At 41.8% G+C, this 17983-nt stretch overlaps 1 protein-coding gene across 2 annotated transcripts in view; it reads left to right on the top strand.

Annotated features, from left to right (window-relative positions):
* Positions 1 to 17983, top strand: part of b4galnt3b (beta-1,4-N-acetyl-galactosaminyl transferase 3b) — a 199931-nt gene that overhangs the window by 87586 nt on the left and 94362 nt on the right. The window lies entirely within an intron of this gene.

Below are 17983 nucleotides of genomic sequence, written 5' to 3'. Positions count from 1 at the left end.
CACACCCACAAGATCCTGTACTTGTACAGCACCTTTAAATGTAAGATGTCCTATGATGTTTCCTAGAGGAGTTACAGACTAATTTGACACCGAACCAACAGTCATTCTGCCATAAGATGACAGTTCTGTTCCTCTGCAGCCTCGCGCTATAGAAAATCATTGTATGAAAAACTGCTATAGAAAATCATGCTGCAGAAAATCGCAATACCCACTCAGGAGAAAGTTTGCATTATCCAAACAATGTCCGCAATTCGTGCTGACGAAACACGTGTTAAAGAAGAACAACCTGCACTGGATATTAGAATTGATCAAAGACATAGGTTTTAAGGAGAATCTTCAAGGAGGAAAACCAGCCAGAGAGGTTTAGGAAGGGAATTCCAGAGTTTTGGGCATTGACAAATTGAAGGTGCAACCGTCAACAACAGAGCAATTTAAAATTGGGGATGATTAGATTCCAAAATCAGAGTAGTATAAACATCTCTGAGGTTTGTAAGGCCTGGAGGAGATTAGGGGGAAGGAGACACTGGGCATGGAGGGACTTAAAACTAAAGGAGAAGTTAAAATCCAGAGATGCGAGAGGCAAATCCTTTACACAGAAGGTGGTTCGCACGTGGAATGAACTTTTAGGAATTGATGGATCAGGATAAATCACAATGTTTAAAAGATACATAAATAGGAAAGGTTTGGAGGTATATGGGCCAGGAGTTTAGTTTGGGATTATGTTTGGCATGGACTGCTTATACCAAAGGGCCTGTTTCCCTACTGTATGACCTTATGTGGAGATGCTGGTATTGGACTAAGGTGGACAAAGTCAGAAGTCATACGATGCCAGGTTATAGTCCAACAGGTTTATTTGAAATCACAAGCTTTCAGAGCACTGCTCCTTCATCTCCTGACCTTTTAAAATCAGGGCATTGGTTAGCTGGGAGTCTGTATAGGCTTATGAGCACAAGTCAGAAAGGGATTTGATGAGAGTAAGGATTGGGCAGCAGTGTTTTGGACAGAGAGTCGGATGTAGTATGTCATCCAGGTGTGTGTTAGAATTACAAAATCTAGATGAAGTAAAAGACATGAATGAGTTGAGGCAGGAGTAAAATCTGGTGATGTTACAGAGATCTGGCATCGTTACAGGCAAAAACATATATGGCCTTGGTTGTGGCTGGAATGTGAGGTCAGTAACTCATCTTGAGATCAGATATGACGCAAAGGTTGAGACATTGTATTTCAGGCAGTCTCCGAGGTGAGGAATGGAATAAATTCTTAAGGAGCAGAGATTTGAAAGTAATGTCTTTAGTCCTTCTCAACTGGAGGAAATTTCTGCTCAACATGTGTTGGATGTTTGAGAAATAGTGGAACAAGTTGGACAGGATGTGAGAGAATGTGCTGACAGAGGAATAGGTGACTTCAGTTTAGCAGTGAAAAATGACAGCGTGTTGTCAGATGGTGGTTTTGAGGAGCAACATGCAGAAAAAGAAAAGGAGGGAGGCTAAAGATCGATCCAAAGATAACAATTCTGAGCCAAGAAGAGAAAGCAATGTGGGTGATTTTCTGCTGACAGACAAGAATGGAATCATGTGAGTGGGGCTTTTGTGGTGTTGTGGTAGTGCCCCTACTTTTGGAGCAGAAACCTAGGTTCAATCCCACCTGCCCCAGAGGTGTGTAATAACATCCCTGAATAGATTGACTAGAAAAATACCTGGAAATAGATGAGTGCATTTCCACCCAGCTGAACAACTTGGAAAACATTTCGGAGGATAGTGTCTTAACCTTTGCATCATATCTGATCTCAAGATGAGTTCCTGACTTCGTATTCCAACTACAACCAAGACCATATATTTCTTTGTCTGTAACATTGCCAGATCTCTGTAACATCGCCAGCTAATGGCTGCATTTGTGTTATAAAAGATATGGGATCATTTGGATTCTGTGATAACCTAGTAATTTTTGACTTTGTGAGAAAAGCTATTTCAATACTGTGGCAAAAGCAGAGACCTGATTGGCAGGATTCAAAGTTGGGGAACAATTTGGAGACAGTCATAAAGATTATCCACTTGGCATATGTTTAACATTTTAATGAATTACCTTCATTTCAGGAACTTCAACATCTATTGATTTTGGTTTGCTTTTTAAAAATTTCTTCCCTGAGATCTTTATAGTTTTTGTCTTGCTTGCATCCTTGCTGTTCACAATTTGTTAATCAAACTCATTGAACTGTTTTAGATATCTATTTTGTTTAACAAAGTAACAAAAACACTGCCATTACAATCTAGTCCTTTGCTGTTAATTCAGTACCTCTTAACTATATACACCTTCAATCCAGTAACTGCTATTCCCTAAATCATCATTTCTTTCCTCCCCTATGTATTGACTATTCACTTTTCAATTCCCTTTATTGTTTCCAATGATTTTCACAAATCCTTTCAAACCCAGTGTTCTCCTGTTCAACAGATCTTCTTAATTACTATGCAAATAAAAGAAAAGAATTTTAAAGTATAAATGCTATGTTATTTATTGGATTATTCTTTAGCTGGTCATAATACGTGCATGTTAAAATTGGTTTGTGCTAGCTGGTTTCGCAGACTCCATAGATTTCACATTCCACTCAGATTACTGTATATGTTTCAGTGTAAAGCAGTCACTCTATGTGTATTAACTGGTACAATGCCACTTGAATGGTAAAGGGGGAGTGGGAGCAGCACCTAACAAAACTTGCATTGTTTAGTCAGTTCAGTGGGTAAAACAAATTAGTTCAAGTACAAGCATCCAGGCTTGCTGCTTAAGGTGCATTTTAGACAGCTGTATTTATATGAACATATAGAATTTTATGTCTAGTCATTAGAGATGCAAGATTGGATTTAATCCAGGTTTTCTGATGCATGTGTGGAAGATTTATTCACTGAAGTGAGCCAGAATTTACAAGCTGCTGAGGGCTGAGCTTTATAATTAGATGATATAATTGTTTGGAGGGAACTAGCAGAGGACCATCACCAACACTCAGGAAGAAGTTTAATGGTCCAAGAAGGTCAGTGAAGACCATTACCAGGCAGATCTGGTAAGAATGATGGAGGTACATTTCTTTCTTCTAACTGATCATGCCTTCTCTCTGTGATTAGTGCAGGGTTCCGTTTGACCTATTATACACAAAACACTTCTGGAATCAATTCCACTCTTGGTTGACTGCAGATGATTGTCAAAACTCACATTGACTGTTGCAAGGGGTTGTGTTAATCTTGAAAAATAGATGTTTAAAAGATTGCTGCACCTGCAAGAATTATAGTCATGCCACAGGAGAAAGATGCTCAGTTTTCTGTAACTAACCAGTAATTTGCACTTACTTGCAAGCCTAGTCTCTCAAACAGTTCTCAAGCTATTACCTAATAAACCTACTTTGCTTATCAAGACTGAGCCCCTCTTCTGCCAAAGACTTTGGGCATCTTTCCCCATTTGGTATCTAGACAAATGCCCATAAGAAGGATTGATGGTAGTGAATTGGCCCAGTGGATCTCAGATAATGCCGGTAGACACAACCATACCTTACTATAAGCCCCTGGCTAGGATGCATCCTTTACCAGACACACTGAACAGAGCAAACTGATGTTGGAGTCCCTTGGTTTCCCCAAGTAGTCGTAAATAGATGTTGGGGCCCTCATTAGTCTGTCTGTCTGTCTTAGACAGCCACTGTGGGCACCTGACAAATAGCCACAATTCCAGTTAGGATGTTTTTCCAGCTGTTCTTGGGGTGCAGAACGTTTGTACCTGAAGTTAGGCCTCATTATGGCCAAATGGGTACAGCAAGATCCAGCTTGTACTGAGTCTCTAGATTGACATACTGTCGGCCACATCAGCGAGTAGTTCCATGCATCGTGCTGCTGCTAGATTCAAAGCCAGTTTGAAATTGAATTGTTTGGAGAACTGGAACTGAGATAGAGTCAGGCAGTTTGCATATATTCACCTTTAGATTCTAAAATAAAGATTGAGAAGAAAACAGAATTGTTGTTCCCATTCACAAGTCATCTCGTTTAAACAGGGCAATTGATTTGTGCCGGCTCAGTATACTTCAAACTAAGAATTTTTACATTGTAAGTGGTAATATTTGAATGCCAAGTTGCTCACGTAAGGCAAGAATAAATGAATAGTGGCATGTTGCATGTAAACAGGCTGTTTGATCCACACTGCGTTTATGCTGCATGAGCTTCTCCCAGCTATTCACATCAGTATATATTTCCCCTTACTTTTCCATCAAGAATTATGGTCATGATCTGGAATTCATTTCCTGAAAGCGTAGTAAAAGCAGATTTAACAGTAAACCTTCAAAATGATTTGAATAAAGGGAAATATTTGCAGAGGTATGTACAAAAAACATTTGAGTCAGACTAATTAATAGGTCTGTCAAAAAGTCAGTACATATACACGATGAACTAAATAATCTTTTCCTGTAGTGTAGCATTCCACTGTAGTAGGAGGATGCATTCATTCCAGAAAACTAGTTGCAAATACTAGATTTGGAGTCAATCTTCACACACTTTTAATTTACATAATTATATGTTACATGAATACAACCCGACCTAACCCACTAACTGCACAGCTTTAGGCTGTGTATCTATAGAGGCTCCATTTGCTCACTAGCTAATGCCTGTCACTTGTATACAATTAATGTGCAATCAACAGATTTCTTTCTCTTAAAAGTTAAAGACCAGATTAAAATTTCAAAACAAATTAAAAATCTCCCTGTTCTGAACAAATCATTGTGTTGAGATACCTTCCCAACTAATAATTTCTTCAGACATGTTTTCCTTTTCTAAAACAATCTGTTGACAGTTGATGACTTGCATCCATTTAATTTTAAAAGATTCCTTTCCAGAATTTGCTTCAAATTAGCAAAGTCAGTCCATAAGCTTTTTTCACTCACACATCTTAGACAGTATTTTGTGCCACAAGGAATGGTTATGTGCATAGTAGTCAATGGACATAGTACATCTGGGATGTCCCTTAAACAGAATCTCATTTCAGATACACGGCAGGTTCAATCCAGCATCGGGCAACTGACTGTGTGGAGTTTGCACATTCTCCCCGTGTCTGCGTGGACTTCCTCTAGGTGCTCTAGTTTCCTCCCACAGTCCAAAGATGTGCAGGTTAGGTGAATTGGCCATGCTAAATTGCCCATAGTGTCCAGGGATATGTGTAGGTTAGGTGCATTAGTCAGGGGAAATGTAAAAAAGTAATAGGGTAAGAGAATGGGTCCGGGTTGGCTACTCTTCAGGGGCCGGTGTGGACATGTTGGGTCAAATGACCTGTTTCCACACAATAGGGATTCTATGAATACTGGAGGAGTAGAATCCCATATTCTCTGCCCATGCAAAAATTGCATTTCAGTAGCTGAAGTACTTCTAACAACACATTGTTTTCTTAACTTTCCAAGCTAAAGGACAACTATTTCCATTTTTTCCATAAGTTATATAAGCCATAGTTGTCAGGTCTCTGACACTGAGTCTGACACTGTGGCTCAGAAGGGAAGGGGGGAAAATAGAAAAGCGCTAGTGGCAGGGGACTCAGTAATTAGACGGATTGACAGGAGATTTTGTGGTCAGGAATGGGACTCCCGGAAGGTATGCTGCCTCCCCAGTGCGAGGGTCCGAAATGTCGCCGATCAGGTTTACAAGATTCTGAAGGGAGAGGGTGAGCAGCCAGAAATCGTGGTACATTGGCACCAAAGATGTTGCCAGGAAAGGGATTGAGGATCTGAAAAGTGACTACAGTGAGTTAGGTTGGAAGCTGAAGAGCAGGATAACTAGAGTAGTGATCTCAGGTTTGCTACTGGTGCCACGAGACAGTGAGATGAGGAACAGTCAGCGAATGCAGCTTAACATGTGGCTGCGAGGCTGGTGCAGGAGGGAGGGCTTCAGATACCTAGACCATTTTGGGGAAGGTGGGCCCTGTACGTGAAGGACGTGTTGCACCCGAATTGGAGGGGCACAAATGTCCTGGGTGGGAGAATAGCTCGTGTGATTCAGAAGGGTTTAAACTAGTTTGAAAGGGGGTGGGAATCAGAGCCACATGTCTGAGAGTGGGTCAGTTGCAGATGGGGCAGTGGCGGGATGTGTTGAATCTATCAGGAAGGTTTCTTGCGCAATGAAACAAAGGGATCGGTTAAAGTGTGTCTGCTTTAATGCAAGGAGTGTCTGAAATAAGAGTGATGAACTTAGAGCATGGATCAGTACTTGGGGCCTTCAAAAGGAAGAAGGCAGCTTATGTAAAATGGAGGAAACAAGAATCTAGCACAGCTTTAGAGAATTACAGGCTTGCTAGAAAGGAGCTCAGAAATGGACTGAGGAGAGCCAGGAGGGGGCACGAGAAAGGCTTGGCAAGAAGGATTGGGGAAAACCCAAAGGCATTTTACTCATATGTGAGGAATAACAGAATGATCAGGGAGAAGGTAGGGCCAATCAGGGATTGCGTAGGGAACGTGTGCGTGGAGTCTGAGTAGATAGGGGAGGGTCTAAATGAGTTTTTTGCTTTGGTTTTCACTAAGAAAAGGGAACTTGTTGTAAATGAAAACTTAGAGGAGCTGAGATACAGTCTTGACCAGATCAAGATTGATGAAGTTGATGTGCTGGAAATTTTGGAAAACATTAAGATTGATAAGTCCCCTGGGTCAGACCAGATTTATCCTCGGCTGCTCCGGGAAGCAAGAAAGGAGGTTGCTAAGTCACTGCCGAGGATATTTGCCTCCACACTCTCCATGGGAGTTGTACCGGAGGATTGGAGAGAGACGAATGTTGTTCCTCTTTTCAAGAAGAGTAATAGGGAAATCCCTGGCAATTACAGACCAGTCAGTCTTACTTCTGTGGTCAGCAAAGTTTTAGAAAGAATTCTGGGGGATAGGATTTATGTCTATTTGGCAAAGCATAGTGTGATTAAAGGCAGTTAGCATGGCTTTGTGAGGGGCAGGTCATGCCTCACAAATCTTATTGAGGTCTTTGAGGAGGTGACAAGACAGGTCGATAAAGGTTGAGCAGTGGATGTGGTGTATATGGATTTCAGCAAGGCATTTGATAGGGTTCCCCATTGTAGGCTCATTCAAAAAGTCAGGAAGATTTGGCTGTCTGGATTCAGAATTGACAGGCTGTCAGAATGCAGAGAGTGATTGTAGGTGGAAAGTATTCTGCTTGGAGGTCAATAGTGAGTGGGGTCCTGCAAGGCTCTGCTCTTGGGCCTCTGCTTTTTGTAGTTTTAATAAATGACTTGAATGAGGAGATTGAGGGGTGGGTTAGTAAATTTGCAGATGACACAAAGGTTGGAGGTGTCGCCGATAGTATTGAGGGCTACTGCAGGCTGCAGCGTGACAGATAGGATGCAGAGCTGGGCTGAGAAATGGCAGATGGAGTTCAACCCGGATAAATGCGAAGTGATGCATTTTGGAAGGTTGAACTCAAATGCTGAATATAGGATTAAAGACAGGATTCTTGGCAGTGTGGAGGAACAGAGGGATCTGGGTGTGCAAGTACATAGATTCCTCAAAGTTGCCACCCAAGTGGATAGGGTTGCTAAGAAAGGATATGGCGTTTTGGCTTTCATTAACAGGGGGATCGAGTTTAAGAGCCACGAGGGTTTGCTACAGCTCTACAAGTCCCTGGTGAAACTACACTTGGAATATTATGTCCAATTCTGGTCACCCGACTATAGGAAAGATGCAGAGGCTTTGGAGAGAGTGCAAAGAAGGTTTACCAGGATGCTGCCTGGACTGGAGGGCTTGCCTTATGAAGAAAGGTTGAATAAGCTTGGACTTTTCTCTCTGGAGAGAAGGAGGAAGAGAGGAGACATGATCGAGGTGTACAAAATAATGAGTGGAATAGATCGAGTCAATAGCCAGAGAACATACAACATAGAACATAGAACAATACAGCACAGAACAGGCCCTTCGGCCCACGATGTTGTGCCGAACTTCTATCCTAGATTAAGCACCCATCCATGTACCTATCCAAATGCCGCTTAAAGGTCGCCAATGAATCTGACTCTACCACTCCCTCGGGCAGCACATTCCATGCCCCCACCACTCTCTGGGTAAAGAACCCACCCCTGACATCTCCCCTATACCTTCCACCCTTCACCTTAAATTTATGTCCCCTTGTAACACTCTGTTGTACCCGGGGAAAAAGTTTCTGACTGTCTACTCTATCTATTCCTCTGATCATCTTATAAACCTCGATCAAGTTACCCCTCATCCTTCGCCGTTCCAACGAGAAAAGGCCGAGAACTCTCAACCTATCCTCGTACGACCTACTCTCCATTCCAGGCAACATCCTGGTAAATCTTCTCTGCACCCTCTCCAAAGCTTCCACATCTTTCCTAAAGTGAGGCGACCAGAACTGCACACAGTACTCCAAATGTGGCCTAACCAAAGTCCTGTACAGCTGCAACATCACCTCACAACTCTTGAATTCAATCCCTCTGCTAATGAACGATAATACTCCATAGGCCTTCTTACAAACTCTATCCACCTGAGTGGCAACCTTCAAAGATCTATGTACATAGACCCCAAGATCCCTCTGTTCCTCCACCTGACCAAGAACCCTACCATTAACCCTGTATTCCGCATTCTTATTTGTTCTTCCAAAATGGACAACCTCACACTTGGCAGCGTTGAACTCCATCTGCCACTCCTCAGCCCAGCTCTGCATCCTATCTAAGTCCCTCTGCAGCCGACAACAGCCCTCCTCACTGTCCACAACTCCACCTATCTTTGTATCATCTGCAAATTTACTGACCCACCCTTCGACTCCCTCCTCTAAGTCATTAATAAAAATTACAAACAGCAGAGGACCCAGAACTGATCCCTGCGGAACTCCACTTGTAACTGGACTCCATGCTGAATATTTACCATCTACCACCACTCTCTGACTTCTACCGGTTAGCCAGTTTTCTATCCAATTGGCCAAATTTCCCTCTATCCCATGCCTCCTGACTTTCCGCATAACCCTACCATGGGGAACCTTATCAAATGCCTTACTAAAATCCATGTACACTACATCCACTGCTCTACCCTCATCCACATGCTTGGTCACCTCCTCGAAGAATTCAATAAGACTTGTAAGGCAAGACCTACCCTTCACAAATCCGTGCTGGCTGTCCCTAATCAAGCAGTGTCTTTCCAGATACTCGTAAATCCTATCCCTCAGTACCCTTTCCATTACTTTGCCTGCCACAGAAGTAAGACTAACTGGCCTGTAATTCCCGGGGTTATCCCTATTCCCTTTTTTGAACAGGGGCACAACATTCGCTACTCTCCAGTCCCCTGGTACCACCCCAGTTGCCAGTGAAGACCTTTCCCCAGGGCAGAATTGACTGGTACGAGGAGTCATAGTTTGGAGATATTAGGAGGAAGATATAAAGGAGACGTCAGAGGTAGGTTCTTCACCAGAGAGTTGTGAATGCATGGAATGTGTTGCCAGCTGTGGTGGTGGAAACAGAGTCACCGGGGACATTTAAGGCGACTGCTGGACATGCACATGGATAGCAGTGAGTTGAGGGGTGCGTAGGTTAAGTTACTATATTTTACTTTAGAATTAAACTTTGACACAACACTGTGGGCCAAAGGGCCTGTTCTGTGCTGTACTTTTCTATGATCTCTATGTTTTATGAAACCAGTTAGAGATGAAGTACTGAACAACTAGCACGTGAAGTATTGCTAAAAGTGACTAGCTTTGCATCCGTTTGGTCACATAAGGATGAAAATATACATTTCTCCACTTCTTTCAGATTAGATTAGATTACTTACAGTGTGGAAACAAGCCCTTCGGCCCAACAAAACCACACCAACCCGCAGAAGAGCAACCCACCCAGACCCATTCCCCTACATTTACCCCTTCACCTAACACTACAAGCAATTTAGCATGGCCAATTCACCTAACCTGCACATTTTGAATTGTGGGAGGAAACCAGAGCACCCGGAGGAAACCCACGCAGACATGGGGAGAATGTGCAAACTCCAGCAGAGAGTCACCTGAGGCGGGAATTGAACCAGAGTCTCTGGCGCAGTGCCACCTGCTTTCTTTCACTTGCTTCGTAAAATTTTCTGCTTTACTATGTTTCATCATGATTCTTACATACAACATATCAAACCTAATACCTCGTCTAGTCTGAGTGCCATTTCAACTGTCTGATCATGCTTTCTTTTACATATAACACTGCCCACCAGTGAGGAGTTAGTATGATTAATTGGGACAAGCGTAACACGCTCTTAATAGGTATTGTTAATTTACATTTATTTCAGACCTGCTCTGCTCAATTTTTAAACCAATATATTTATAAGCTTGACTCCCAGTTTTTAACTTTTCCACATTTAGAAAATAGAGTAAGATTAACATTTGGAGTGATTCGAGAGTGTGTGTACAAGAAACTTGAGTCAGCATACAAGTACCAGAAGCAACTGCAAAAGGATTGAAGTGCAAGATTAAAGAAGTCTTGTTACAATTGTAAAAGGCTTTGCTAAGACCTCAGTAGGTATACTCTGTGTATGCTGATTGATCTACACACTCATGCATGTGAGATTTAAAGAGTTAAAAGGATTTTTCAACATTACTTTTACAGCTGGGGAAAAGACCACTGTGTGTCAGCTATTTGCTTTAAAAGTCCGTTGCTTTTAGCCTTTTAAGTTTCAATTGCAACTACCTTTTCAGTCCCAAAATAACAAAGCTGGATACTCCTTATTCGGTATAAGTTCCAATCTCTCTCCAAGTTCCCTTTCTTGTATCTCACATTGTTTTACCCTCATGTTTATTGTCAGCTACCAAATACACTTCGTGACTATAATGATTTCTCCCTCCGGTTTCTCTCAAACTTTGTTCAGTAATCATTGTTTTATTGCATAATTTATTCAACCTATGACTTCTACTTTCACATTGATGATTGTCTGGATTAGGTGAGTTCAGTCCCTGAGCTATGTCTTTTTGATCCAAGAGTTCCAGTCGGACTTCCTATTAGTACCTATGTAACATTTCCCTTTGTCAGCTGCTCAGAATTATCATGTCTGATAAGTACTGGGTTGGTTAGCACAGTTGGATACGTACTTGATTTGTGATACAGAGTGATGCCAACAGTGTGAATTCAATTCCTGTACCATTTGTGGTCACCGTGAAGGTCTCACCATCTCAACCTTGCCCTTTGCCCCAGGTGTGGTGACCTTCAGGTCAAACTCACCACCAGTTGTCTCTTTAACGAGAGCAGCTTCTGGGACTATAGTGACTTTACCTTTACCATCATGACCTTTTACTTTATCAGAACTTTTCTATTCCAATGACCCACTCTTTTATAATCTCCACACTTCTTGATTTAAATTCTATCTCAAGTGGTATTTTTGTGATGCCTTATTTCTCCCCGAATTTTCTCATAGACATCAATCTGGGTGAAAACCGAAATTCCTGCAAGCAAAGAGTTCAAGCGCACCAAAAAGAGAGAACTGATTTAGAGTGGGAGTAACTTCAACAGCCAGGGGGCTGTCTGACAGCACAGAAGGCAATTTGGGGTTTTGTCCAAAGACCAGTTGTTAGGAATTATACCCTCAAACAATCTGGAGTGAAATATTTGCAAAAAAGCCTATTCCATGTCAGTTTTTGACAAGCAATCTGTTTGATCAGCTAGAGATTGATGCAGCATTTCATCGGTCACTGAATGACTCAGTGATGAAAGTTACCTCAGGGTGCAATGGGTTCTTGATCAGATGGGACAATGGGCCACGCAGTGGCAGTTGGAATTTAGTTTAGATAAATGTAAGGTGCTGCATTTTGGAAAGGCAAATCAAGGCCAAATTTATACACTTAATGGTAAGGTCCTAGGGAGTGTTGCTGAACAAAGAGACCTTGGAGTGCAGGTTCATAGCTCCTTGAAAGTGGAGTCGCAGGTAGATAGGATAGTGAAGGTGGCGTTTGGTATGCTTTCCTTTATTGGTCAGAGCATTGATTATAGGAATTAGGAGGTCATATTGCGGCTGTACAGGATATTGGTCAAGCCACATTTGGAATACTGCATGCAATTCTTGTCTCCCTCCTATAGGAAGAATGTTGTGAAATGGGAAAATGTTCAGAAAAGATTTACAAGTATGTGGCTAGGGTTGGATGGTTTGAGCAATAGGGAGAGACCGAATAGGCTGGGGCTGCTTTCCCTGGAGTGTCGGAGGCTGAGGGGTGACCTTATAGAGGTTTATAAAATCATGAGTGTTATGGATAGGGGAAATAGCCAAGATCGTTTCCTCTAGAGGGTTTAAGGTGAGAGGGGAAAGATTTAAAAGATACCTGAGCGCCAACTTTTTCACACAGAGGGTGGTGGTGTATGGAATGATCTGCCAGAGGAAAGGGTGGAGGCTAGTACAATTACAGCACTTAAAAGGCATCTAGATAGATATATGAATAGGAATGGATTAGAGGGATATGGGTCAAATGCTGACAAATAGAACTAGACTTATTTTGGACATCTGGTCGGAATTGATAAGTTGGACCAAAGGGTCTGTTTCCGTGCTGTGCATCTCTATGACTCCTTTTCCAGAGCCCCTTGCTGAAAGGACTTTCAGTTGTGGTTTACATGACTACAGTACTCGCGTTTTAGCAAATGCCTCTGAACTGTCATTGGAAATTCAGTTCAGCTACATCGTTGTCTCAAGTCCAATTCTTATAGTTTCTTTGAATTTTGTTGACAAAAATCTTTCTTGACCCTGATTGCATTTTGTTTAAGAACAACTAAAGGTCTACTAAATGTAGAATGAAAATATCCATCTCTTGGTTCCATACCTCTTATTCTGTACCAATTACCTTGTTAAACGCATATGCCAATGGAAAGCTTGCAATAAGATGTAGCAGTATTCTCCTATACTTTTTTAAAAACAGATTTCATACTTCTTACCAATAGCTTCTACCTTTAATCAGGAATTTCAGTCTTTGACTATCATGGTGAGACACTGATGAGAAACTCCAGGTCAACCAAATGCAATATTGTCCTGACTGAGTAAACAGTAGTTTCATAAATTTGTCAGAAGTAGGTCATAAGTTCCATGTCAGGGTTCACTTACATTTTTTTCCACTAAAAGTTTAGACAACAGCATAGGCTGTTGGACTACAACAACACTTAAAATTGTTTATCAGTAATTTTTTTCATGAAATCATAGCTGTCATTAGTTGTCAATACATTATCACCATACTGGAAACAGGTTGTATTTTTGGTTTTCTGTGTGTTGATCCTTAATTTATTGAATCAACTAACCTGTTCTACAGGAAGACACTGAGGTCTGCAGATGCTGGAGATCAGAGTTAAGTGTATTGCTGGAAAAGCACAGCAGGTCAGGCAGCATCCAAGGAGCAGGAAAAATCATTGTTCCAGACTGGAACCCTTCATCAGGAACCTGTCCTACATGTTGAAATCCAAAGACTGTCTAGTACAGCACATTTAAATAAATCCTCAATAAACTGAGTTGAGTTTAGGTCTGACATTCCTTGTGGACTAGTTTAATTTGATTAAATTCCTGGTTATCTTCAATATTTTATTTGTCATGTATCCTTTAGAAGTCCTTGCCTCACCACTTTACTCAGTAAGTCATGTTACAATAGTTCAAGTCACTTGAAGCATCTGTTAACTGCTTCTGGGATTAATTTCCTTATTATCCCGGTTTCGGTTCTCCTGTTGGAATAACCAGATCTATTAAAAATTCTTTCAGTTTCATTTTGCCTGCTTTTTATTTTTTCCATTTTATTGACACCTGCTCCCAGTGTCTAGTTCATTTTGAAATCCAAAAATCAAGTTCTCTATAGTTTCGTGTCATTATAAACATCCCACTAAATAACTAAAGTGTTTGTGAACAACTGGTTGATGCAGACTATTTCTCCAGCAATGTGATTGCAATGATATCCAACAGTTTCCCACCACATACTAAAACAAGGAGTTTATCCAAATGAGACATTAGCACAATCTACTAATTTCAATTCTAGTATTGATCCAGCAAACTCAAAGTTGATTTTAAAATGTTTTATATGACCTGTTAAGTTCATGAAGTATTCCTCCATGAAATGGCTAGCTGTTCCCTAAATCTACCAAAAGTTTCATACCACATATATAGTTAATAGATCAACTTTGTGAATTACACATGAAACTCTTGACATAAGATCCACATCTTCACCAATGTTCAACTGCACACATCCTGTAGACAAAATACCTCAGATTTCTGTCAGTGACAACATGAAAGGCTTTTTTCTCCTAGGTAGGGACATAAGCCCTGTTCATATTTCTATTTTATTCTTTTAAAATTCCTGTAGTTCAGACTGTCATATGGACTACCTCAATAATTTAAGACTTCCTTTCTGCCACTTGTCACAATGTTGATTAAGGTTGTAAATTCCTATTGTAAATGTTTCTTAGCTTCAAGCTTTTACAATTTTGCAACAGTTTCCTGCTACCCCATGTTCTAATCTAAAAAGATAGTTGAAGAAGAATCTAACTGGAGCCCAACTTTATGCATTTCATCCTAGAATCATGCAACACATAAGAGGCCCTTCAGTCCATCAAGCCTGTCCTGACCAAAACCATTCTACATCTACACCAGTCCTACTTTCCAGCACTCAGCCATAGTATTGAGTGTTCTGACATTTCAAGTTCTCATGCATGTTTTTTTATTAAAGATGATGAGGTTTTCTGCCTCAACTTACCTTCTCAGGCATGGCATTCCAGATTCCCACCACCTCTGGTAGAACAATCTTTTCCTTAACTCTTTTTACCTAAAGATTATGGCCCTTTGTTATTGACCCTTCAACAAAGTGGAACAGTTACTTCCTATCTACCCTTCATATCCCTCAATCTTAAAAGACCTCTGTCAGGTTCCCTCTCAGCCTTCTTTGCTCTGAAGAAAACCCAACCTCATCTAGCCTCTCTTCATAGCTAAATTGCTCCATTCCAGGCAATATGCTGGAATCTTCTCTGCACCTCCTTCATTGCAATCACATCCTTCCTATGGTGGGGTGACCAGAATCACACAGAGTACTCCAGCTGTGGTCTAAGCAAAGCTTTGCACAGCTCTAACATGACCTCCCTGCTCTTATAATCTGTGCCATGATTGGCAAAAGCAAGTGTTCCCAATGCCTTGTTAACTACCCTATTAATCTGTGACAGCTTATTGGGTAACAGACATTATTAACATGCAAAAGATCAAGATTTGAATGACAAACTATCTTACTATTGGCAGAATTAAAGCCTTCCTTATTAAATAGATCTGATGGGAATGTTTTAAGGTTCTTCAAAGGCTCTCTGTTTATACCAGTTGGAAATACTGCCAGTTACATTTAAAATGCTTTATCCTTTTGTTTTGCAAGTTTGATTGTGAAGGTAATGAATTCTGAGGCCTGTATTAACATATTAGCACTAACTTTATCAGGAGTGAACTGCATTCCAGAAATGTTCATTGGTCATTATCATTTCTGCACATAATTCTATACTCATTGCACTCTTCAGCTGGGATCAGACTTAACAACTGATCTATCAACTCAAGACTAGGAATCCATTAGACGCTGTGAGCCATCAACAGCAGCAGAGTTGTAATGTGGCACAATCTGCAAACTCATGGCCTGGTATATACCCCATTTAACCATTACCTTCAAGCCAGGGGATCAGTGTTGGCTGATTGAAGAGAGTAAGTGGGAATGCCAGGAGCAGCACCAGGCAATACCTAGAAATGAGGTATCAACCTGATGAAGCTACCAAACAGATTTTTTCGCATGCCAAATATCATAAGCAGCAAGTGAAAGAGTGAAGCAATTCCACAACCAACAGATTGGATCTATACTCTGTGGTCCTGTCACAAGTGGTTAGCACTGCTGCCTCACAGTGCCAGGGACCCAGGTTTGATTCCAGCCCCGGGCAACTATCTGTATGGAAGTTGCTTGTTCTCCCCGTGTCTACATGGGTTTCCTCCGGCTGCTCCGGTTTCCTCCTACAGTCCAAAGATATGCAGGTTAGGTGAATTGGCCACGCTAAATTGCCCATAGTGTTAGGTGCATTAGTCAGAAGGAAATGGGTCTGGGTAAGTTACTCTACGGAGGGTCAATGTGGACTTGTTGGGCCGAAGGGCCTGTTTCCACTCTGTAGGGGAATCTAATCCAGTTGTGAATGGTAGTGGACAATTAAACAACTCGCTGGAGGAGATGGTTCCACAAGTATCCTCATCCTCAATGATGGAAGAGCCCAGCACATCAGTGTAAAAGATAAGGCTGAAGCATTTGCAGCAATCTTCAGCCAGAAGTGCTGAGTGGATCCATCTTGGCCTCCTCCAGTGGTCCCCAGAATTACAGATACCAGTCTTCAGCCAATTCCATTCACTCCATGTGATGTCATCGAACAGTTGGAGGCACTGGATACTGCAAAGGTTACAGGGCCTGACAACATTCCGACAACAGTACTGAAGACTTGTGCTCCAGAACATGCCACTCCCCTCGCCAAGCTGTTCAATACAGTTACAACACTTGAATCCACCTGACAATGAAAAATATTGCCCTGTAAATGAAAGCAGGGCAAATCCAACCCAGCCAATTACTGCCCCATCCATCTACTCTCAGTCATCAGGAAAGTGATGGAAGGTGTCATCAATAGTGCTATCAAGCAGCATCTGCTCAGCAATAACCTGCTCAATGATGCCCAATTTGGCTTCTGCCAGGGCCACTTAGCTGCTGACCTCATTAAAGCCTCAGTTTAAACAAGGACAAAAGAGCTGTATTCGAGAGGTGGGCTGAGAGTGACAGCCCTTGGCATCAAGGCTGCATTTGACTGAGTGCGGCATCAAAGAGCCCTAGCAAAACTGAGAAAATTATGTATTGGGTGTAAACTCTCCAGTGGTTGAAGTCACACCTGACACATAGGAAGATGGTTATGATTGTTGGAGGTCAGTCATCTCAACTCTAGTGTATCTCTGCAGGAGTTCCTCAAGGTAGTGTCTTAGGCCCAACCATGTTCAGCTGTTTCATTCATCAATGACCTTCCCTCCATCATAAGGTTAGAAGTGGGGATGTTCATTGTGCAATAATCAATGTTCAGCATTATTTGTGATGCCTCAGATACTGAAGCAGTCCATGATCAAATGCAACAAGATCTGGGCAATATCCAGGCTTGGGCTGACAAGTGGCAAGTAACATTCGCGCCACACAAATGACGGGCAATGACCATCCCCAATCAGAGACAATCTAATCACCGCCCCATGATATCAATAGTGTTACAATCTCTGAATCTCCTGTTATCAGCATCCTAGATGTTACCATTGACCAGAAACTCAGTGGCTACAAAAGCAGGTCAGAGACTAGGAATACTGCAGCAAGTGACTCACCTCCTGACTCTCCAAAGCCTATCCACCATCTACAAGGCACAAGTCAGGAGCGTGATACAATACTCCCCACTTGCCTGAATGAGTGCAGTCCCAACAATGCTCAACAAGCTTGACACTCTCCAGGACAAAACAGCCCGCTTGATTGGCACTGCATCCACTCGCTCCACCACTAACGCTCAGTAGCAGCAGTGTGTTCTATCTACATGATGCACTGCTGAGAATTACCAAAGATCTTTAGACAGAACCTTCCAAACCCACAGTTACTTCATTCTAGAAGAACAAGGACATGGGAACACCACCACCTGCAAATTCCCCTCCAAGCCACTCACCATCCTGACTTGGGAATATACTGTCATTCCTTCACTGTTGCTAGGTCAAAATCCTGGAATTGCCTTCCTAAGGGCATTGTAAGTCAAAACGCAGCACATGGGCTGCAGCTGTTGAAGAAGGCAGCTCACCACCACCTTCTCAAGGGCAACACCCACATGCCAGCAGTTAGTAAAAAGGAATTACACGTTACTCAGATTTCTGCTTTGGACTTGCCCAGATATTGATCATTATCCAAAGAAAAATCTTTTATATTTGGATATCATCAAATAAATATTGCATTGTTTTGTAATTCTCCTAGTGAAAAATCAC

This window comes from Chiloscyllium punctatum, chromosome 32, assembly GCF_047496795.1.
Source record: "Chiloscyllium punctatum isolate Juve2018m chromosome 32, sChiPun1.3, whole genome shotgun sequence".
Taxonomy (NCBI): Eukaryota; Metazoa; Chordata; class Chondrichthyes; order Orectolobiformes; family Hemiscylliidae; genus Chiloscyllium; species Chiloscyllium punctatum.
Note: the sequence above shows the minus strand (reverse complement) of the source record. Positions and strands in the feature narration are given on the sequence as shown.